Raw genomic sequence first — 24,165 nt, 5'->3', positions numbered from 1 at the left:
GGTTTGAGAACTAGAAAAGCCAATAATGTAGACTTAGTCTGAAGGCCAGCAGGCTTTCGATGCAGGAAGAGCCAATATTTCAGTTCAAATACAAAGTCAGGTAAAAGGCTGATGGCCAATTTAAAGGCTATTATTCTCCTTTATTATGGGAAGTTCAGCTGTTTTTATATCCAGGCCATCACCAGATTAGGTGAGGCAGATGTACATTATGGAGGGCTATCTGCTTTACTCTACCAACTGAAAAGTGAATCTCATCCAAAACACCCTGCAAAAACACCCAGAATAATGTTGAACCAAATATTTGACTACTGTGTGCCCATCGAATTAACCATCATAAACAATGTGCTTATTATTGTACTTGCATTGTGCATATAAGGTTTTGCGTATTATAAAAATGCTGTAATTATTTCAATTGTAATATTCAGGTCAAATTTTTAAATCTAAGAAAATAATTTCAGGATCACTTAAGAATATAGTATGCCCATAACTGTAATCAATTGCGGAGGTCAGAAAATGACTAAACAATGAATGTTAGTGGCTAAGCAGAAGTACAGCTCAATTGTGAGTCAGAAGAGAGCTAAGTAATACCAGTAATATCCCCATGGTAAAAGAGAAGACAAGAAACTCAATTCTCGAAGGACTTGTAAATTCTACTAAATGAAAAACAGTGCTGCTAGACTTTAATTTTAGTTGTTAAATGACATTGTTTCATAGATTTAGCCATCCATCTCACATAGAATTATCCATGTAGCAGAGCTAAACTATAAATATCCTATGCACATTTTAAAGTTTTCTAAAGTAGCCTAGTTTTAGATATTGCATTTAAAATTTATTTTAGATTTTTTTCTCCTTTACTTTTTTTATTAGTGTTCCTGTTGAATGAGTCCAAACTGGATTAGTTTATCTCCATCACTTCTGTTTGATAAGTTTCAAGTAACACGGAGGAGATTAAGGAACACATAATTCTGGGAAGATAAAAAAATTAGGGTGATTTAGTGTATTATTTATGTTAGTAAGAAAGTGCTAATTTTTCTTTTTAGAAATGAACCCCCAAATCTATTGGTTTAGACATTTCTTTTTTTCTTACTCATATGAAGTCCAAAATGGGTTTGCATGTGGTCAGTCAGGGACCTAGGCCCCTTTCCCAATTTGGTTCTTCCAGCTTTAGAAATCTAAATCTTCTGAATTTAGCCAGCTTGTTGGATGAAGAAGGTAGATAATCATGCATGGAAAGTATATGAGGCCAGGCCTAGAAGCCACCTGTCTAGATTCTGATGACATTCTATTTGCCACAGCTCAGTCACATAACCACAACTAACTACAGAGAGACTAGGAAATAAAATCTGGCTCTGTCCAGAAAGAAAAAAAAATGGGTTGGAGAACAAATGGGCAACATCTGCCACAACTGAGCAACCAACCACTGCCAATTTAAAAGCACTGAATTGAAAAACTGAGATAAAAATATCAGAGGTTCCCCTCCAAAATCTTTGCTCATGGTATATCGCACTACCAAGAGCTAACACAATGAACAAATTCAAAATTAAAATTTCTCCCTTGAAACATAAAGGTTCTTATTTTTCTTGTATGAATTATGTAATTCTCTATTTTATATGTCTTCAAATAAAGGCATATTTTATTTTAAAAATTGCCCATACATAGATATAAATAGATTAACTTGCATGAAAATATTCCTGAAAGTACATAATAAATGGTCACAACATTTTCTGCAATAATATATAACTAAAGCATGGAGAGAATATTTTTTAACCCCAACTCAACGGAAAAAAAAAAATGTCATAAGTTAGATTCTGATTAAAAATAAAATCTTACAAAAAAGCTATGGGAATCAATAGGAATTTTAGAAAACAATAAAAATATACAAAGTCTGTCAGGGTGTTATTGAAATTAGAAAAAAAAAAGATAATTAAACTACCCAAAATATTTGATTTCGCTATTAGAATTGAAAATTGGAAGGATAATTATAAAAATAAACATTGAGCTTGAAGGGCAATTTTTAATTATAAATATTAATTCTGAAAATTAAAGAACAAGAACATAGGCAAGTAAAAATTGTAATGAAAAACTATAGTTATCCTCAATCATGGTTTTCCAAAATAAGGTTTAAAATATACATTTCTGTGTGCATGTGTTTTTGTTAGTTTGTGCAAGTGTGTGTTATATATATATTACTAGAGGCCTGGTGCACAACATTCATGCACTTGGGGGGGGGACCCTCAGCCTGGCCTGTGCCCTTTAGTAGTCTGGGAGCCCTCAAGGGATGTCTGACTGATGGCTTAGGCCCTGGGGGGAGTGGGCCTAAGCTGCAGTTAGACATCCTTAGCGCTATGCTCACCAGCCATGGGAGTGCACTGACCACTAGGGGGCAGCTTCTGCATTGAGAGTATGCCCCCTGGTGGTCAGTGTGTGTCATAGTGACTGTTCATTCCACTGTTTGGTCAATTTGCATATTACTCTTTTATTACATAGGATACATAACTAGAGGCCCAGTGCACGAAATTTGTGCATGGGTAGGGTCCCTAGGCCTGGCTGGCGATCAGGGCCAATCAGGGCCTTCCAGCTGCTGGCTGGAGCCTTCCTTCATTCCATGCTGCCCCCTGGTGATCAGTGCACATCATAGAGAGCAGTCGAACTCCTGGTTGGTCGAACTCCTGGTTGGTCGAACTCCCGAGGGGGCAATTTGCATATTAGACTTTTATTATATCTGATATAATAAAAGTCTAATATGCAAATTGACCAAATGGTGGAACAACCAGTTGCTATGATGCACACTGATCACCAGGGGGGCAGACACTCAATGTAAGAGCTGCCCCCTGGTGGTCAGTGCACACCCACAGGGGGAGTGCCACTCAACCAGAAGCCCTGAGCTGGGTTCATGGCTGGCAAGCACAGCAGCAATGGTGGGAGCCTCTCCCGCTCGCTCTGTAGCAGAGCTAAGGATGTCTGACTGCTGGCTTAGGCTTGCTCCCCCGAGGACATCCCCTGAGGGCTCCCGGACTGCGAGAGGGCATAGGCCAGGCTGAGGGACCCCAGCCAACCATATGCACATTGGGGATGACCAGGCTGGCAGGGGAGGGCCATTAGGGGCGACCAGGCAGGCAGGGGAGCAGTTTAGGGCCATTAGGCAGGCAGACAGGTAAGTGGTTAGGAGCCAGTGGTCTTGCATTGTGAGAGGGATGTCTGACTGCCTAAACAGGCAGTCAGACATCCCCCAAGGGATCCCGGATTGTAGACGGTGCAGGCCAGGCTGAGGGACCCGCCCCCCGTGCACGGAGGCCTCCAGTAGGATAATAAAAATATGTGACTTTAAGCTTAACTAAGACTAATGTCAGCTATATTCTGAACTATAGCCACAATGAATAGCTTAAGTTCTTAATAAGTTTATGGTACTATTACCATACAATACCCAGTATAAAATATTGATTTAAACAAATATTCATATTAAGAAGGTGTTTTGTGTTTATTTAGATATAGATATTAATAATGTTATTTTAAATTAAATACAGAAACAATAATATAAAATGGCTAAGTTGTTTTAAAATTTATTCACCAGACTCTGACTTTTCTGAAACTCTTTTTAGATCAAAGCTATAGATATACATACCATATATATTGTACACAGTATCATCTCTTTCTAATAAAGAGTTTTGAGAATACACCATTTTCTTTAGAGTTCTTTCTCCTTAATGTTTTCTCTTTACGGGTTTTCTTCTTCAATATTTTTCCAAATTGCTGACATTCATTTATATGTTTTGATACTCATTCTTAATCAATGTTTTCTGTAAGTAAATGTTTTCACACAACAACTAGGACTCATTCGCCTGCTTTCACTGTTTCTTAGTTTGTTGATTAAATTGTGATAGTTTACAGTTGGGCAGTAATATTAACAAGAATAACAGCCAAGTTGGTACCTGCTGGGCTGTTAGCAATTTTAAATAGCATTGATTATCACACAGTTTTAGTGATATTGAAAAGTGAAAAAAAATAGATTGAACACAGTCATAACTTCTTTAACATGGATGATCATCTATTTTTCTTCTAATCAGTTTATAGTTTATGAATACAGTTCAATGATAAAAGAGGAATTAATAGAAATACTATATACATAATCTGAACATAAGACCCCTTTCCATCTTACTGTTAAATATGAAGCTCTTATTTTTTAGAAAACGTATAATTAAAATGATATTCTTTGTAGTACCAACTACACTGTTAGTTAGAAAGGGTCACAGTCCACCCAGCTGGCGTAGCTCAGTGGTTGAACATCCTCCTATGAACCAGGAGGTTACGGTTCAATTCCCCATCAGGGCACATACACAGGATGTGGGCTTGGTCCTCAGATTGGGGTGTGCAGGAGGCAGCAGATCAATGATTCTTTCTCATCACGGATGTTTCTCTCTCTCTCTGTCTTCTTCTCCCTTCCTCTCTGAAATCAATAAAAAAATATATATTTTGTAAAAGTGTCACAGTACAAAAGGTTCATCATAGTTGGTTATGTGAAATGATTTATACATGGATTCTTATTAAACAAATTTTAATACTAAAAACACACATTTGTGTAATTAGTATATTCTCAGAAGCATCTAGGGTGTACATTTATAATGATAGATTAAATTGAATTGCCAACTCTTAGGAAATGGAGACAAGAGGTGATCAGGTAAAAGTGCAGTAGGTAGAGCCATAGTTGAGAATAGAACACAGTGTAGTGGTTGAGCAGTAGAGGGACTATGTTGTCAGGATATACAAATATTGTTACAGCTTTAATTTATAGGACTTTGTTCAAGAGGGAACACCAGTGGATGAGGGTATCCTGGCAAGACGAACTAGTATATGCCAGACACAGAAATGCAAAACTACATAGGACATTATGGATAGAAGGTTTGGCCCTGTTGAAATTAATCACTGAATTTAAAGAAATGCTATATTAGCAAAAAAAAAAAAAAAAAAAGATAAATAATGTGACTAGAGCATAAGAATGCAAAGTGAAGGGAATATATAAAATGATACTGAATATATAAAATCATATATGGGACCATCCATGTAAGCATGAATAGAGTTTTAAGCTTTATCATTGACACATAATGCAAAAATAAACTTTTGTTGATAATCTGAAAGGTGGGTTAAAAGTAAAGTATTGAAAGTTGACAGCAGATTACAAAAAGAGCCTAAACTTGCCCTAGCCAGTTTTGCTCAGTGGATATGCCTGAAGGGCCCCGGGGTTCCATTCTAGTTAAGGGCATACGCCTGGGTTTCGGGCTCAATCCCCAGTAGGAGGCGAGCAGGAGGCAGCTGACCAATGATTCTCTCTCATCATTGATGTTTCTACCTCTCTCTCCCTCTTCCATCCTCTCTGAAATAAAAAAAAAAAATACATTTTTGTAAGAAAAGAGCCTAAACTCAAGAGGATGAAGTTTAATTAAGATGTTAAATTTGGTAATAAATGTTATAGAATGAAATGGAGAGTCATGGGGAAGGTAAAATTATCCATTAGCTATGAAAATGGTAAAGAGAAAAATTATCATGATTAATTAATTAATAAATATCATTACCAATGATGAGATTATTTTAAAGGATTAATTTAGGACTTTTCTCTCTGTAGATAGATGACAATAGGTAGATAGCTGATACATAGAAGATATAGAAAAGTATCACATCCCTGGTATTTCCAATTGTGAATTTTGATCTATATCCAGGCTAAGAATATGCAATATGATACTCTCTCATGATGGTAGGAAGAAGTGGCAGCAAGCCACAACTCCTGGTAAGCCAGGAGATCCTGAGCGTAAGGAACAGGTAACTCTATAGTACTGTGTTGCCAGTGTGTTTTGAATACTGTGTTTTGTCTTTGTGCATCCCACTATGTCTTTAGAATGCCCATTTATGTCTCCTGCTTCTGGTGAGGAGAGGAAAGCAATTGCTCTTGAGATGAAATGCAAGATAATTGCCCAATTGTAAACTAATATATGTGTTCTGAACATGTTTAAGGTAGATTAGGCTAAACTGTAATGCTCAGTAGTATTAAAATTATTAAATGCATTTTTGACTTACCATATTTTCAATTTACGATGGGTTTATTGGGCTATAACCCCCACATAAATCGAGAAGCATCTGTCTGTGTGTATATTTACATGGGAGGGGTAGACAGTGGATCATGTTACTGTAAATAACCAGTTTTTAGACTTGGGGGAAAATGAAACCCATTTCAAGCTTAAGCCAAACCAGGACCAAGCCCTTTGACTCTTCACAGTTGCACACATAATACACACTAGGCAGATCTGTGTATCACATTTCCCTGGGCACAGAGAAAATGAAGAGTCGTTAGTGTTTTTTTATTAGTACACCTTGGATATTAGATATTTATTAAAAGACATATTTTATGTACAGTTGATAAGCTCAAATGTAATGAGTTAATGAAAACTTTTAAAAAGTCATTTTTACTTTATCCCTAATCATTTTCCAGGCTATTACTTTTTTATTAAACCCAATTGTTTCACACTGTAAGTAAGGTCTACCATAATTATTATCAAATGAGCAGTTTTTGATATAGTAAGAATAGCAAAAGCATAAATAACAATATTATCTAATAATTGTTCACAAATAATGAATTTAAGTATTATTCCTTAATTGTTTACTAGTAAAATATTACCATAGAAACAGAATAGGTGAAAAAAAGAATGCCGCATACCAAAGTATTTTAAGGTAAATAATAATAAATATGCAACATTTGCTAAAATTATAAAGTTTAAAAACATCATTAAAAGGACAATAAAGTGGTACAATTCTATGATAAGAAAACTCTTTACATATAACTTAATACGATTATGCTCAGCTTCTAAAAGGCAAAAATAAATAAATAAAATAAATTCCATATGATTTCATATAACAGCTTCCTGCAAGAATTTTCTCTCTGAAGATCTCCAACTTCAGAAAATTTTCTCTCTGAAGTCTCTTAAATTACATTATCAAGCAATGCAGACATTACTTTTGAAACTATCATTTTCCCTGCTTTGAAGTTATAATGACAATGATTTCAATGTGTTTAGAAGACATTCCAAAATATCTATTTCCAGAGATAGTTTTTTCACATTCTTCTTACCAATTTTCTTTTGGGTAATTTATTATTTCAAAATTAATATAAAAATAAGAATTTGACTACCTTATTTTTTATCCTTTTGATAACTAGACAATAATATGGTAGGAAAATAATATAAGGCAGTGCTGGGAATCTATGTTGCTTGGACTAAAGATGTATTCATCAGACTTTGTAGTCACAATTTATAAAAGACAGAAAATCACATTGTAGTGCCTCTCCCTAATTGAAATAGTCAGTAAGTGAGGTTTACCAGAAATAGGAGGAAAATTCCTAATCTACACTTCACTTCTATTGGTTACACCCAGATGTTACACTTTTCATGATATGTGGCTACCTAGATATCCAAAAATTAGATTTGAGTCCAACTTCCTCTTATGTCTATAGATTTCCTTTTATCACCCAGTAACCAAAATACTGCTCCAAAAGTCAGGGAAAATTTGGGGGGATTTTTTAACTGGCCCATGAGTTAAAAGACAAGCTAACGATGCAACATATTTTGGAAGATATATATTATTTCTTTAAAACTCAACCAGAAATTCAATGATTCATTGGTGGATGTAGGATTATCATTAAAAAGCCAATGTACAAAGTTATCATTAGATTTGTTGACCTTTAAATGTAAAATTATAACCATTGATGTTTCTTATATTTCATTTTGTATAGGATATTTGTGCATAACAAATCCATAACCTGCTTTAGTCTGAAACCATTGACAAGCTTCCTCAAAAATGTTAATTGAACCCTGCTGGGCTAAAGTAAAACCACAGGACACATTTCTCCATAGATTCAAAAGAAGTGGGAGTGGATCTGAAAGATCATTTGTGCTGCATTCTCTTTTGCCGCATCACAACTTACATATGTTAATTTGTATAACAGAAACTATAAATGCATGAATATAATTTTATTTTTCTTATTTTTTAAATATGTTTTTATTAATTTGAGAGAGAGAGAGGGAGACAGAGAGAGACAGAGAGAGAGATCTGTTGCCTCCTGCACACATCCCAAATGGGGATAGAACCTGCAACTTGGGCATGTGCCCTGACCAGGAATCAAACTGGCAACCTTTTAGTGCATGGAACAACACTCAAACAACTGAGCCACACCGGCCAGGTCTGCATGAATTTTAGAGATATTTATTTTGTGGGTTCACTTACCTTCCCATAGTAACTTACATTTAATTTACATTGTGTTCTATGATTACATCCAAACTAGAGTCTACATATTCCTGAAAGTTAAATATTTTGTTGCACTAACAATATCAAGTAGAGTCAGACTCTGCTGTTAACACATGTTATTATGTGGGCAATCACTAAGCATAAAATGATTTCATAATGTTATGAGTTTCTATGGTGATAAAGAGCTTGTATAGATAGACAAAAATAGTTGAATAAGTGATGGAGTTTTTTGCATTATAAAATCTGTTCCATTATCTGTACAACTCCTTAATCTCATACATTCTGCACAAATCTTCTCTCAAAATATATAAAAACCTAAAATAGACTCTTTTGTGAAACTCCATAGGATCTGCAGCTGAGTAATTTGTTCATCTCCAGTAGTGCTGAAGTAGCCCACTGACACCTAAATGCACTCCTTGGCATACTGTGAGACTGCTAACACATCAATTATAGATGCCTCTGTTAAACTTTCCTGGAATTATGTGTCCCAGGGAGCTAATTTATAGGCCTAAAGGATTTGATATAGGTGTCGATTAAGTTGAACTTGGATTTCCCATAATTGGCAAATGTTAATTGAAATGCACTCTCATTTGTCATTCTAGATAATCTGTTCCAGTCTTTAACATGTTAATTCCACAATTTCCCCAATTATTTTCAATGTTTTACCAATAAACTCCATATGTAGCTGAATGTAGTATTGTCCAGTAATAATTTTTCTCTAATAGAAGAACACCGTAACAGCTGGTGCATGTAATAATTTTACTGAACAGGAGAGTGCAGCTATTATGGCATCGGAGTGCCATGTGCAATCCGGTATTATTCCCATCAAACCTCCTCCATGAGTTTCCTGGGGGACATTACTATGCACTAGGCCAGAGTCTAAAATCACAAATGCATAGTTTCTGGTTATTTGGAATGGAGGACATGGCTGAAACTCAAAATTAAATAGAGCGTTTCTTAGGAATCAAAAACTTTCCTAGGAAAGTTTATCAGGAATAGAAAGGCTCTAATTAACTTTGAGTTTATGTTATGTTAATATAATTATTATACTATTATATTATGTATTATACAACTACATAATATACTAATATAAATATATAAACCCTGCTCCATCGGAACATTTAGTAATATTTTCCACTCCATTTGGGAAAATATTAAAATTTCATGAGATACTTTTGGGGGATAAATATTAAAAAATGATTAATGTCTCTTGAGGGCTTATATGAGAGGAAATAAAGTTAATCTTATGATTCAGTTACTTCAAATCTTATAACAACCATGTGCTATTGGCAATATTAGTACTCTTGTTTTACAGGGGAGAGTCAAACAAAAGGTGAATAACTTTGGATATGGGCCTTTATTAACTTCTGTCCATTCCTTTCAAGAAAGAACAAAGTGTTATTTACTAAGGAGTTTCTATCAAGCTATCTGTGCAATGCTGACTCCCCGAAAAGTTATTAGAAAACTTAGTAGTCAAACAAAGTAATTTTTAGACCAATGCAGGTATGAAGAACACTGCCTTGATATAATCTTAGTGAATCTCAGAATGGGGATGAAGGGGAAAATATTTATAGAATTTTTAGGGCCTGGATCCAACTTGGTTTAGAACAAGTCTTCAATGTAAGAAGCTAATTGGGAGTAGAAACATTTTGGGCTTAAAAGTTTAGGAGTGTAGGCACAGACAGAAGACTATCTTAATAAGTAAACTCGTGTAATAATCAAATATTTTTCCCTAGATAAGATTTTTTTTTTCCTTTTAGGAGAGCTAATTGTCCACATGATACAATTATCTTACCCTATATTGGTTTATAAGATTTCCCTGAAACAAACACAAAATTTTATTTACTGGTTTCTGGCCTCAAATTCTGGAGCAAGAATCTCTAGGAACAAAGTTAAGATAAGATAAAATGATAGTAGGGTTGGAGTTCAGTTCTGAGTTAAAATTGCTAGACTTTGTTAATGCAGGTTATTTTAATTTTTAATACCATTCTCAGAAATGAAAATTTCTCATCATATCATTTAAACAACTTATGTTTATAAATTGTAGTAAAATATGTACAAACTTTTTTTTTAAATTTCTTTATTGATTAAGGTATCACATATTTGTCCTCATCCTCCCATTCCCATCCCACACCCCTCCCCACAGATGCCCCCACCCCCCTGTTGTCCTTAACCGCTGGTTAGGCTCATATGCTTGCACACAAGTCCTTTGGTTGATCTCTCCCCTTTACCCCCACCCTTCCCTACCCTCCCTCTGTGGCCCGACAGTCTGATCCATGCCTCCTTGTTTCTGGGTCTGTTCTTGTTCATCAGTCTATGTTGTTCATTATTTCCCCTAGATGAGTGAGATCATGTGCTATTAGAAATACACTTATAAGAACCGAAAATGAGACAAGCAATAATGGTTATGGTGACAGGCAAATGAATCAGTCTATAGTGAGTTTCTTTCTGGGCCAACAGTTCTTTTGAGACCCAATTTTAATGTCCAACAGTTCCTTATGTGTACATGTCAGCACTGACATTACAGTTCTGGATGGTGGACAAATGGTGGTAATGCAGGTCCGACTCTCTCTGGTTTGGTCCTGGGCAACCTGCAGTGATGCACAGCTGCTAACTGCTAGTATGGGAGGGCCACGTCAGCGTCTTCCATCTCTGGACTGTTTCTCTTCTGTCTTCATGGCTGGAGTGGTCCTGTCAATTCCTCTCTGTTGCTGGAATCCACATACTTTTTCTTAGGTGTTTTGTAGAGGGCCGTCTGGGAAGGCACATGGACATTCTTTAAATTGTCAGCTGAGCCCCAGGCATTGGCAGAGTCCTGTCTGGGTTACACCCTGCCCCCCCGCAAGAAGTCGGGGGTGTGTGGTCAGTTCTGACTTACCTTTGTCCAGGTGTCAGAAGGGGAGGGTCTAGATATGTAAATCCAGTAATGCTAGGGCCTAGTTAACAATGCAGAGATGGAAGACACAGGACGTCGCCTTGCCATACTAGCAGTTAGCAGCTGTGCATCACTGCAGGTTGCCCAGGACCAAACCAGAGAGAGTCGGACCTGCATTACCACCATTTGTCCACCATCCAGAACTGAAATGTCATTGCTGACATGTACACATAAGGAACTGTATGACATTGAAATTGGGTCTCAAAAGAACTGTTGGCCCAGAAAGAAACTCACTACAGACTGATTCATTTCCTGTCACCATAACCATTATTGCTTGTCTCATTTTCGGTTCTTATAAGTGTATTTCTAATAGCACATGATCTCACTCATCTAGGGGAAATAATGAACAACATAGACTGATGAACAAGAACAGACCCAGAAACAAGGAGGCATGGATCAGACTGTCGGGCCACAGAGGGAGGGTAGGGGAGGGTGGGGGTAAAGGGGAGAGATCAACCAAGGGACTTGTGTGCATGCATATGAGCCTAACCAGCGGTTAAGGACAACAGGGGTGTGGGGGCATGTGTGGGGAGGGGTGTGGAATGGGAATGAGGGGATGATGACAAATATGTGATACCTTAATCAATAAAGAAATTTTAAAAAAAGAATGCAAATAAGCTCCTTTGATCCTAAGTGTTGGTGTTACTTCCTGGATTTTTGGGATATAAAATAAACCTGCTGTGTGGCTCAGGTGCTTGCTGCCTCTCCATCAGAGAGAATGGCGCCCACCTAGCTCCTAGCTTTATAAATCTATTTCTGCCTCTTGGTCTCTTTCTTTCTTTCATTTCTTAATCCCCAGCTCCTCCACTCAGCAACCGGACTGTTTCCTTTTCCGTGATGGAGATGGACGTGGAAAAGAGAGAAACACCCCCCCACAGTGTTTAAGTTCAGAGAGGGAACAAATCATTGATTTTGTGTCAAATGAAATATCCTACTTCATTAGCCCTGCTGTGGATAATTATTCAATGTAGAAATAACTCCCATTATCAATCTATGACTATTCTGTCCAATATAATAGTCACTAGCGACATATAACTATTTACATCTGAATGTTATGTAGTTGAAATTTAAAAGCCAATCTCTCAGTCATGATAATCACATTTCAAGTGTTTAATAGTCACCTGTAACTAGTGACTATCATATTAGACAATCTAGAGTTACAGAACATTTCTGTCATCAAAAAAAGTTCTGATTTAAGATAATTCTTCATGTTCTGAGGGTTGGTTTAAAATATATTCACCTTACAATACATAAGTGTCATTCCTGGGCCTTTAAAACAACAGTTTTATTTACAAACACTATCAGTGCAATCAAATTGTCATAAAGTAGCATTCATATTATTTTTATTTTTATGTGATTGATAGTGTTGTGCATTCAATTTTGTATCAAACTCCCATTGGACTGTAAATTTTCATTTGATTACTTTTTTATAAAAAGCTATTAGGGGTAGTAGGAAATAAATACTTTTTCTTTTAATGGTTCCTTGAATGTTCATTAGCTATTTATAGGTACAGTAAAAATAATACCACCTAGTTTTCCTGGGAAATGTAAAAATACATAAGAAGAATCCCATTATGTGCTATAAAATTTTAATATATATTAAAATTAAACATCTATTATTTCATAGCTTTAGTACATTCCCTGGTAGGAAAACAAAGAAAAAAAATTATAAATGAGAGCAAGATTTATAAATAGTTGATTCTATTTGATAAGCTTCTGAATCGGGCATCTGAATAAATTAATTAGAAATATAAGGGAACAATCAAACTATTTGATCCTTTACTATGAAATTGTCCACTATTGACATTTAACTAAACTTGAACATTTTTAAGTCCCCCTGTAATGTGTACCCAACACAGACAGACCATCTGATGAAGCAGTAAAGGCAATTTTGGTCTGAGTCTGGGCCAATACATCATCGCACCTTCCTTTTCTAAGATAAATGCTTTGAAAAAGCAACCAAACCAGGGTAAGGTAGGATAAATTAAGAAACAGATGCAATCAATCATCAATCATCTCATATACACAGGTGTACTTTCCTTACCTAGTTCCTAACTGGTCTTTTGGGTAATCTCACCTAGTTAGGTTCTTACATTTTGAATAACATCTTCACAAATCAAGTCTTTGAAAAGTTAGTGATAATATTTTTCTTATTCTTTAGTAACTCCACAGTTTTACTTTAGTGCAGGTTTTTTTTTTTTTTTAATTATCTCTATAGAAATCCCTAACTCCTACCATTTAAGTTGATGAAAACACCTTCCCTTGATCTCATACAGTAGGCACCAAAATGGTATATGTTCCAAGATCATGCAGATCATTCATCTTATTCTTTTAAGGGAAATCCTGCAACCCCCTATTTAAAAACAAACAAATAAAAACAATGCTGTGCTCGCAAATTGTCTGGCTTTGCAGAGGGCACTGCCTAGCCCTAGGTCTTGAGTTGCGCTTGCGCAGTGCAGGCCGCTTCCCCGCCCCCAGGCCTGCTTCAAGGCTGCAGGCAGATGCAGAGGGTTTGGCTTTGCGCCCTCTGTCCTCTTTCGGCTCCCAGCCTGGGGTCCGCTCAGCAGGAGCCGGCCCTGTCTCGGGCAGCATGTTCACTGGTCAGCAAGGATGCCCGCTGCAAGAAGGAGCGCTGCTGCAGGTGGTGGCTGAGGGCCTGCGGCAGCTTTCAGCTCAGAGGCCGCGGCCCCTGGAGGCGCACTCGAGGGGCCGGAGGATGTAGACTTCGACCTTCAGCCCCAGCTGCTCCTCGTTGCCCAGCACAGTCGGGCAAGACCACCTTCATCCCCCCTGATCCATCGGGACTTCCCAGGAATGCACACTGGGCCGAGCACGCCGCCGGCTCCTTCCTGGCCATCATGCAGGGCCTCGCGGTGCAGTGGTGCCTGGTCCTGTGCTCGTGCCCCTCGTGGGCCCAGGGCACCCCTTCTGCACGCCCAGCCCCTTAGGCAATGGATTCCTCAACAAGTGGAGGGCTGTGTGCCGGGCGGGCGGCCCAACCCGGCCTTGGACGGCGCATGCATCCTGACAGCCCCGGGCGCTGTCTGGAGAGCCGTGGCACACCCGCGGAGGTACGACTTGGCAGAGGCTCTGGAGCGGTTCGCCCTCTGAGCATGTGAACCGCACAATTCTGCTCGTTGACGGTAATTGGCTTCTTGTGGTCCCACCTGCTCCTCATCTCCGACAGCCACAAGCTCTCTAGACCAAGAGGCCAGACCCACACGCTGCCCCCCGCACGCTGTCCTCAGCACGCACAGTGACCGGAGCCAGCGGACACAGCTGGCCAACGTCTGCGTCTGGGTCACCAGCCCCTTCAGGAAAGAGCTGCCAGTGTCTCCCGTACAGGAAACAAAAAGGCTTGGTGAACAATCTGGGAGAGACCAGAGCTTGAGTGGGAGCATCGGATTCCTCTCTCTGGGACTCCCCAAGCCTCTGCAAGATGCAGGAACTCCTACAGACCCAGGATTGTAGCCATTTCCAGGCCTCGAAGCCCAGGCTCCTAGACGTGTGAACGACAGGCGGGCCAGCAGCATCGCCAGGCTAATGGGGGTGGTGCTCTGAGAGGAGTCCCGGATGCCCCTCCGGACTGAAGGAGGGTGCCCTCATGGGACCATGATCAAGCTCTTTGGGCACGATAGCCACCATTTATGACGTTGGGTGGGTGATGGGCAAGGACAAGCCCACCTACAACCACATCTGTTACCTGCTGTTACGTGTCAACAAGAAGATACTGAGTGCCAATGCCAAGGAGATGGTGACGTCCAAGCTGCCCACGACGGTAGCGGCGGGGATGGTCTGAAAGTTTGTCCATGTAGAACGGGACAGTCGGCGGGACTATGAGAAATGTGCCCTGGGCAACCACTCTATCAGCCAGCGGGAGGGCCACGAGCTGCCTGAAGACCTGCCCCTACCTCTGATCCTGTCCTTTGATCCCAGGCCCGTGTGACTGGCCCCCTGCGTCTCCCACTGTATCAGCACCCAGCCCAACAGAGATTGGGTACGGAAGGGTCACCAGTTCTCAAGGTCCATAAACACTGAGTGGATGTGCTCTTGGAAAGGTAAGAAGAAGAAGAAAAATATATATAAATATATATATATAATAGTGAAATAATATCTACCTACTCCTTACTAGAAATCAATTTGAACTCTATTAAGCACTTTAATATATGTCATGCCATTTCATAATTACTAAAGCTCAATGAGAAAAGTTATGTTAAACTTTTGTTATAGGATTCTGAATCTCAGTATAATACAATAACTTTCTAAAGAGTTTACAGCTTCACTTTGATAAAACCAAAATTAAAATCTGAATTTCAAATATCTTGATTTCCAGTGCAAGGGTTTTTAGTTCCAGTTGTAATATCTAAGTCCAGGAAATTAAGTATCCCAAATTTATCAAACATTTTGTCATCTCCATAATTAAGACTTTTCTTTTCAAACCATCTAAACAATTCCCTTACCTTAAGTAGCCTTGCCTGCTTATAGACCTATTTTTTATAATTACTTTTGATGTTTGGGAATTTCATGTAAATGTGCTTTCTTGTGCTTGGCTTCTTTCATGCAACATAAAGTTCTTGAGTCTTCTGTGTTGCTGTATGCATCATGTTTGATTCCTTTTTATTGCTTAAAAAAAGAGTTGCATAAGCATACAACAATTTGTTTATCTAGTTTCCTGATGATGAATATTTGCATTGCTTTCAATTTTCGGCTGCTATAAATCATTCATTGTCTGGGGCTGAAGGTGGGTAAGTTTGCTTTCAAAGGGGGATGAGGGAACATCTAGGGTGAATAAGTTAATTATGCAAGTGCATAAATTCTGGTACATTTCATTGGGTGTAAATTATAGCTCAGTAAATTTAATATCTGTCCTCCATATGAACTGTTAATAATAATATGACTGCTCCACTATCTTTCTTTCAAGCACTTCAGTTAGTTCCTTTATTACTCAGGAAAATATCAAGCTTCTTAGAATTCATATAGGAACCTTTTCTGATCTGATTAGTACATGATTGCTTACCTTACTTCATAACTACCCAACTTTCGAAGTTGATCTTTTTATAGTACCTTCATGTTCAAATAAAAACATATATACTTTCCTGCACATGCTGTGATCATTGTCTTCACATATGTCCTGAAATAACTTTTTTATTCCATTATGTGCTGATTTTACTACCCATCCTCCAGCATCACTATCACCCAAACAACAGGACCAACAACTCCACCACTCCTCTCACTTAAGTAATTACTAATCATACTTCTGATTTGAATCAGGTATCATTCCTACAAACTCTTTTAGATGGCTGCTTTGTAATCTGTGATCTACCAGTCACAAGTTGTAGAAGAATGGAAAACACACCAAGCCTTTCTAATCCTCATATGTGTCATTACAAAAATAGGGATATTACAAAATAGCAATAATAATCATAATAGTAATTGACTCACACTGAGGATTAATTAAACAAGAAAAGGAACATAGGTAGTTCATTTAAATGTATTGCATATGACAAACGTCTGCATCTGTTACCTATTAAAAACCATGCAGCAACTTGAATGAATTACCTCTCCTTTAGGTACTTTATTTCCATCACGTAAAACTTATAAAACTGCATTAAAATTATCTCATATATTTTTATCTAGATGCCAGCATCTTAAATAGATATAATTTTTATACACCAAGAAACTGTCATAGCATTTGGTAAGTAAAAGAGTTTGTTGAATTAAAACTGAAATAAATACTCATTTTCAATACAATACCTTCTTTGTAGCTAAAACAATTTGAATGATTTTTCTGGGTACAATAGATAGACATGACACTGAGTCTGTATGATATAAAATCACATTTTCTTCAATATTTCTTATACAGCTATTATTGCTTCACAAAGACCTATGCATTGCATCCTTTGACAATAGTTGGAGAATGGAAAAGACAAATAATTTTAAAATTTCAACACTCACATTGCCCGACTCTGAATATATCTAAATTTGGAACATAGCAATGAAGATAGAAATCTTTCATTTTAATGATAGTTTTATCCTTATTCAAAATATGTATAAAAAGGAAGAGATAAGACTTTTCATGAGTTTAATTTTTTTTCAACTAATGGAAGATTTATTAAAATTGGACAGATGTGCAAAATAAAGTAAAATAGGACCATCTTTTTGCACCATAAAAATGTATTAAGATCTTATTTTGGAAAAATTAAAACCATGAATCTTATAAAATATAAAAGTAGAATGAGCACATGCCAAAAATTATTGGATTGCTTTATTAGAGAATCAGCATGATAGTGAAGCTGGTACAAAGGAGAAGTTGAGGAATGTACTTTGATTATCAATTAGTCAAAGGAGTGCTGAGGTGAATTTGCTAATAGATCTAAAACTTTTCAGTGTAAATGTGTAATAAACTGTAATATTTCAGGTTACATTTTTCTATTATATAATTTATAAGTTATTAAGTAGTTTCACAGTGTCTGCGATATTACTTAACAGCAAATGACTAAGTCAAAGGTACATTTTCCCAGGGAGCAATGTCCTTGTGACTGTACTCTAGTATGTTGTTGCAAGTTCATCAAATATCCTCTTGCTTTAGGTCAAAGTTCTGAATCATTGTTTCTCACAATCAGCATTGATATCTTGAAACTTTTGTTTTAAAATAATATTAGGCTTATAGAAATTGCAAAATAATATAAAGAGTTCACTGATATCCCTCAATTGGCTTCATCTAATGTTGATATTTTATATTGGTTTCTGAGGACCATTATTAAGTAAAAGAATGCCAGTGCTCCTGTTTAAAATATAGATATAGATATAGATATTTTTATAGATTTCAGAGAGGAATGGAGAGGGACAGAGAGATAGAAACATCAAAGATGAGAGAGAGTCATTGATTGGCTACCTCCTGCCTGCCTCACACTGGGGATCTAGCCTGCAACCCTGACATGTGCCCTGACTAGGAATCAAACTGTGATCTCCTGGTTCATAGGTCGACGCTCAACCATTGAGCCACACTGGCTGGGTCAGGCTTCCTTTTGGAGGTAGTTGATTCTAGAGTGGGGACTGACATAATACAAGATTTCTAGAACATCTCCTGGATCCAGAGAGTAATAGAGTTAGAAAGAAGAAAGAAAATGAGAGGAGGAAGTGGAGGAGGAGGATGGGGAAGGGGAGAGAAGGAGAAGAGGAATATTGAAAGAACCCAGGAGCCAACCTGAAGGATTTCCTAATGTCCAAAGGTGGACTATAACATCAGTATTTTTTATAACACAAAGGGTATTTTTAAACAAAAGGGAAAGGCTGTAGTACTAATTGGAATAGAATAAACGAAGACCTTTGTGTAAAATGTAAATAGAAAAATGTCAAGGCACCTTAGGCAGACTTCTATTTTATTTTAATTTTGTGATGTGGAATAGTTACTGTAGTGAGCTATTTGAAAAGTCATTTTCTATGACTATCAATGCCTACACATAGCTTGGAAAGTCTTCGTGTAAATTCAGAGTTGCACCTTCAATAGTTTGAAGATCACTAGCACTAGTATATAATGTGGTCTTCCTATTTCACATTTACTACTCTAAAATTCAATATGAATAGAAACAATTGATAAACTCTAAATTTAGTCAATTAACACATTTTATGGAGTGTCTACTACATGCCAGATACTCTCAGAAACCCTTTCCTTTGCAAAGGTTGAATTACATTAAAAACGGTTATGTGGCACTTAAACATATACAAAGTACATGTAATAACTCAATTCTTACAACAACTTTGTGAAGTAGTTTACATTAATATTTTTATTTTAACAACTAGTAAAACCAAAATTAAACAAAATAAAGGAACAGTAGAGTTTAATTTCCATTTGAGCATTTAAGTCTAGGATTTATTGCAGGTATATCTTGAAATATGTGTTGACTTTATAAACAGAGAGCTATAAATTTTATAAAATGGTTAATCAAAAAATCATCAAAGATTATAAAAACAACCCTATAAATAACATTATTTGAATCCAGTAAAAGAAGACAAATAAAATTCAGCTCTAATGATTACTCAATTTACATGGAAACTAGAAACATGTATTTATGGAAAAGTATAAATATCATTGTACCATTATCTACAGATGTGCCAATTCTGTCAACCTTGCCTAAATTATGTAACTATTTCTAAAACAAATGGCTTTATGATGAAAACATCACAAAGTGAAAAATGCTATGTCTCTTTCTACCTCCATCTTTTTTATTTTTACATAATGGAATGGACAAAATGTACTTGTTAATTTCAGATTTTTAAGAAAGTATTACATGTTATAATTATACTTTGCTTTTAGACTCCAAATGCTAAATTTTAATATTTCAAAGGTAATTTTGCAATTCTACTTTGATCACTGTGAAACTTTTAAAGAATAATCATAAAAACAACCTAACTGAAAAATATAATTTTTATTAAATGTTAGTTTATGAGTCATAATTTTAATAATATGAAAGATGGAAAGATCTTATATATTAAATATAAGTTGAATACTTCTAGTATTGCACTCATCAAACCTGGAAAGGAAGAGAGATTTTTCTTTCATACTTGCTTGCTACTTCTTTTTATTCTTATTTCTTAGATATGTGCTTTGTTATTCAGTGGTTCTGCAATAATGTCAACACTGTATTTTTTATTTTAAATAAATAAATAAACAAACAATACTACTATGAAAATGCTATGAAAAAAAGAAATAGTTTAACAGTTCAACAAAGATGACTATAATACTTTTATAAACCAATTATTTGCAGAAATATTTAGGTGGGACATATTCAGTATTAATATTTTGCCCCATATAATAAGTTATATCACATCATTCATACACAGCTTACTTACCCATAATTACTTTGTATTAGTGTCTAGTAAACTCATATAGTGCTCAGTTTTCTGTTTTGCATAATTAGCCTCATATTAAAATATAATTTGAGCTTACTATGTAGTGACTAATATGATATTAGTTTCATTAACACTGTTTCCAATGAGATCACGGACATATATTAACTTTTTCTATTTTTACATTTTAACTTTGAAATTATGTGTTCAGATTAGTCAGCTTCAAATTATTTAGCAATAATGCTGCTATTCTTGTTTAAAATACAAATATTTTGCCAGGTTTCTCTCAATGCAACCTTATCCTTGAGTTATTTTTAAACTATCCATGTCCTTTTCATTAGTGTATGCATGCTTATAAAGGTCTCAACCTTTGTTGATACCAATTTGGCAGCAAACGTTGAGGTTATCAGCCTTTCTGAACTGATGAAAGTGGTCTCCCTAGCAACAGAAGCTCTGTAGAATCTCTCAGAACACCTGTTCTTCCCACTCCTAATTCCTGCAGCTGGGATGTATGCACTTGAAAACTGCCTTTTCATTTTGATTTTTTTTTTTGCTTTTATATGTTTGGGTAGGTTAGGACAGTGGGAGTTTGCTGAGCTTGGCTGCTCACATAGTTCAAACGACTTATGCGTCTGCATGATTTAGAGTTATTATCATGGTTAGCAATTAGTATTTCCTCTTCCCCACCCCCGAAATATTCCTCCTGTGTTTCCTTAGCAGCCAGAGGAAACGGTGAGATTTGGAAATCCAGCTAGGGTAATACACATTGTCTAAAGTGCAAATGACAAAACTTGGCTCTGTTGTCACCCTCAGGCTTTTGATTCAGCCAACATTCATAATTCATTGGGCCCAGTAATATAAAAGGGCAATGTGCCCGACTGCTTGAGAAAATTACTGTCATATTTTAGCTTATAAATTTTTTAAATTATTCATTTTCTTGATTGTGTAAGGTCATTCTTCTCTTTTTTCTTGAAAATTGAACTGGATTTATTCAGATGCAGTCTGTATTAGGGCTCGTAAAAGCAATTAAGGTGAAAAAACAAAACACTCAGTGATTTTCTCTTTCTTAGAACAAGTTCCTAAGAAATGGAATTTTAAGTAGCATTTTAATGTTTCATTTAACAACTCCATGACTAGTTTCATTTAATTTAAGGATTTCCATTTCTTTAGATTAAATAAAATAAAGAATGTATAAAAATTGTCTTTATAAACATACCCCCTTTCCTATGTAGTGAAACATGCCATAAAAAAAAAAAAAACAAAGCAATTGTGGGGGGAGGGGGGGTTAAAGTTAATTTTCCACATAATGATTCTATTGCATTTCAAAGTTTTCTTCATACACTAACATATGCTACTTCATTTTCAATTTATTTTTGGTCACAATCTGATTATCTAAGTTGGTGAGTTACTTAAGTTACTGCCTTAAACTAACCTTTATCAGTTAATTGAATATTACAGGCAAATTGTTTTCCATGTTCACCCAATATGAAATATAGCTCTAATTAGAGAAATATTATTTCCTATAAGCAGAAAAAACACACAACTGTGTAAAAATGACTTCTATTTTCTTTCCCTCAAATACATCTACTTAAAATGACTTTGAAAAAGGTCATATTCTTTATAGTAGGCTCTTCATTATTTGACTACTGGAATACAGATACTAAAAGCCTATGTTATGAGAGACGCACATAAGTAAATTAAAGATGAATCATTCTCTCTCTCTTTTTTTTTTTTTTTTTTTTGGTCTTTTTCCCTAATACACTACCATTCAAGATTTGTCTTCCTTCTGGAAGTTATAGATGTGTTTACATGTAGTAAAAATCCTAAGGAAATACATACTTAAATATTTCTTGATATTGTTTAGATTCTTTCCACTTTAGGATATCATTGCCTTTGCATTAAATAGGCATAGGAAATTTCAGGAACAAATAACATGAAAAACAACCAGATTTTACTTTTATGTTTCCTCCTCTATAATTATTCATGATAAGATTCCCCCAGGACCCTTGTTCTTTTTTTCTAACATCCCACTTCTTTCTTCATTTTCCTCTCCCCTCCCAACCCCAACCCCCTTGCTCTCTTTCCACATTCTTCTTGTTGCTAGAGATTACATTGCTATACTAGTGGTAAGAGCAGATTCTTCCTTTTACTCATCACTATATCCCTAACAATTAACACAGTGATTACTCATCACTATATCCCTAACAATTAACACAGTGATTACTTATAAAACTGGCTCAATTTTATTCTTTGAAAGATCAAATCTCAAATTTATATTTTTATCCTTTATATCCAGATATATTTGCCCAGTTATCAGTTATATCCCTACCTTTTACTGCTTGTAATCTAAAACCATGCATATAAGAAGCTCAGCATATTGAAGTGGTCATCATAAAATTGTGTATCGTAGATTATTCTAGCTGCTGGAACAAATAAAAAAAGAGTTTCTCGTGGCATAAAAATACTTCTATCTGTGTCTAATTAAGCTAAAATTAGTTCATACTGATCTTTTCATTCTATTCCCTTACCACGTGGATCTCCTTCTCTTCTCTGTGAAGTTCCATGCCAGCAGTGAGGAACCTGGTTCCTATATATTTATTTAACTGTTCAATTTCAGTACATATGTATAGCAGTATTAGACTTGTTAATCTGCATCCTCATGAGAAATAGCTTTGTCAACAAAAGTGCCGTGATTATGTAGTATGATTATGCCTTCAGACTTACAGAATCCATTATTTTCTAAAGTTTCTTGGGTCTGCAGGTTGGTATCTTCTCCCCCCTCCTCCCCACTCTCTTTAGGAGATTGTTTTATATAATTGTAATACAGTCAGATCATTTTGTGAGAGTCTGCTTTGTTTTGTGAGGTTGTCTAACTCCATAAATGACTTTTTTTTTAAATTTGTGTTCATTAAGTTTAAACCTTCATGCAGAAAGAGTCTAGGAGTTTTGACAAACATGTAGTATAATTTATACACAATTACATTATCACACAGAATAGTTTCACCACCCTAAAAATTTCCTGTGCTTCAAATATTCAACCCTCCTGTCTTCCATGAACACTTGGCAGCCACTGATATTTTTACTGACTTTATAGTTTTGCCTTTTCCAGCTGTCATATAATTGGAATAATACAGTATGTAGCCTTTTCAGATTGGCTTCTTTCACCTTGCAATATATATTTGAAGTTCATCCATGACTTTCTGTGACTTCATAAATCAGTTCTTCATATCACTGAAAAAATACTCTATTGCATGGATGTACCATGGGTTGTTTATCTATTTATCTACTAAAGGACATCTTGAGTACTTCTAGTTTTTTTAAATTATGAATAAACAGCCATAAAATATTCACATGTAGGTTATTGTGTGACATAGTTTAAAATCAATTGGGTAAATGGAAAGGGAATAATTGATGGATCATATGGTAAGCCTATATACTTTGTCATATTTCTATCCGTTATGTCTATGTCTGTCTATGTCTATATCTATATATTTACATCTTCATCCATATAATCTGTATCTATAATATAGTCTTTATAAATATTATACTAAATACTGCCAAGCTGTTTTCCAAATGGCTTTATTATTCGTCATGCTGGCCAGGGAAAGGGACTGAGAGGTGGTCAGTGCACCTCATAGTGACTGGTCGAGCAGTCGTTCCACCGTTAGGGTCAATTTGAGTATTACCCTTTTATTATATAGGATGTGTTTTGTGAAATTGTCCCCCCATTTTGTGTTCTTACCTGCTCTTTACTTACTTTTTCTATTAGTGTCCTAAGTTATCTTAAATTTCCTATCCCATAATTCCAAAATATGTCTCATACATATAGCTGGGTTTGATGATTTCCTTGTCTCTTCAGACTTCATTTTCTTGTCTTTTAGCATGCCTTATAAATTTGTGTTGAAAGTCAGACATGATGTATTTGGTAATAGCTACTTAGGTAAAAAAGACGTATAGCCTGAGGAATAAGCGTGCCACTAATGTTTATTGTAGCTGTAAGTGCCTGAGGCCTCAACATTCCTCTCACATTCTGTGTTTGTCTCCCTTGCTGTCTCCGGATCCCCTAAGACTTCCTCCTAAAATAAGGTCAGTGC

The sequence above is a fragment of the Eptesicus fuscus genome, chromosome 4, assembly GCF_027574615.1.
Source record: "Eptesicus fuscus isolate TK198812 chromosome 4, DD_ASM_mEF_20220401, whole genome shotgun sequence".
Taxonomy (NCBI): Eukaryota; Metazoa; Chordata; class Mammalia; order Chiroptera; family Vespertilionidae; genus Eptesicus; species Eptesicus fuscus.
Note: the sequence above shows the minus strand (reverse complement) of the source record.